General features: G+C 40.9%; 1 protein-coding gene across 1 annotated transcript in view; it reads right to left on the reverse strand.

The window, feature by feature from the left end:
* fam241a (family with sequence similarity 241 member A) overlaps positions 1-1,652 on the reverse strand; it is a 6,594-nt gene that overhangs the window by 1,991 nt on the left and 2,951 nt on the right. The gene's annotated exons all lie outside the window — the stretch shown is intronic.

Below are 1,652 nucleotides of genomic sequence, written 5' to 3' on the forward strand. Positions count from 1 at the left end.
ACCAAAAATGATTGAGGTCATGTACATATATTGCGCGATAAGTCGATATATTGATTATTGCGACAGGCCTACTGACAATAATCGCTTATTTAGAACGCCCTGGAACGTCATCAAAGAAAGGCAACGACGGGGTCACTCAGATTATTATATAACATAAATAAATATTGTAATTTATTTTACTTTCAAAATTAAATACATACACAATTATGTATCTAATAAATATAGTCAAAATTTATATGTTTAGACTGTTAACAGATTGTAGTGGTTTCATCTCATGCACTTTCTAAATAAATCATAAATACTGTAATTTGAATAATAATAACAACATTTATTGCAACCCCTCCATTGCAGAGCCTTTTAAAAACTCTTTCAACGGCTCTGCTTTATCATTAGTTCTGACTGGTGACGCAGTTTTCCCTCTCCACTTCCTGTGAAGTGCTGTTTATTGCAACCCCTCCATTGCAGAGCCTTTAAAAAAAACTCTTCTAACGGCTCTGCTCCATCGTTAGTCTGACTGGTGACACGGTGCGCAATGACAGCTGGGTGATTTTCCCTCTCCACTTCCTGTGAAGTGATGTATCGATGTTCCCTTATTCCCTATGCCGTTTGCAGTGCCCTTCGAACTGAACATGTTCACTCTCTTCGGAATGGAATCTCACTTAAGATGGCGGAATACCCTGTGAAGTCCACTTCGCAGTCCACTTATGGTCGAATGGATCGCACCTCATTTCTCGATTGACGATGCATCAATTTATTTCCCCAGCCCTAATTAAAATAAATGTCATGATTCCCACTATGACCACTAGATGGAAGCAGAGGATCATTTATTGTCTCATTTACCATTCCCACTCTGTAATATAGTTATTTCACATGTTTTGCTAATGGATTTATATCTAGACATTATAAAATCACTATTATAGCATTTAAAAATATCTTTTTTTGTCAAAGTTCAGCATTGTTTTGTATTGAAGTATAAAGTAGCAAGAGTTCCCTTCCGAGGGAACTTCGAACTGTGTCCTCTAGAGGTCTCTATGGGGAACACCTTCGGCGTGACCGGTGTCTGAAGCATACATCTAAACATGACAATAACATTGGCCGGCGACAGCCTATGACGCCACTACCGGCACGACCACAGTATAAAAGGGCACCGGAAGAACACGTCATCCTCTTCTTGTCTTCACTGACCGTTTGTTTATGTTAGCAATAAGCTAAGCACGACTAGGAGTGCATGTTCTCTCGCCAGAGGCTTTGCTCTGATACCCGCAGTTTCACACGGCTCGCGTGTTGTGTCCGTTCGCAGTGCCCTTCGAACTGAACATGTTCGCTCCCTTCGTATTGGAATATCACTTAAGATGGCGGAATACCCTGTGAAGTCCACTTCGCAGTCCACTTATGGTCGAATGGAACACACCTACAGTTGCGTTGCTGTCTATGCAGGGTGAGAGCTCTCATTTCATCAAAAATATCTTAATTTGTGTTCCGAAGATGAACGAAGGTCTTACGGGTTTGAAACGACATGAGGGTGAGTAAGTAATGAGAGAATTTTCCATTTTTGGGTGAACTATCCCTTTAAGCTGTTTCAAGTTGACGTCAACATGAAACATTAGCATAACATAACGCGTAGACCCGGGAAAACTTGAACATCCCCTCCC

This window comes from Sinocyclocheilus anshuiensis, unplaced genomic scaffold (genome assembly GCF_001515605.1).
Source record: "Sinocyclocheilus anshuiensis isolate Anshui unplaced genomic scaffold, SAMN03320099.WGS_v1.1 scaffold63, whole genome shotgun sequence".
In the NCBI taxonomy this organism is placed as follows: Eukaryota; Metazoa; Chordata; class Actinopteri; order Cypriniformes; family Cyprinidae; genus Sinocyclocheilus; species Sinocyclocheilus anshuiensis.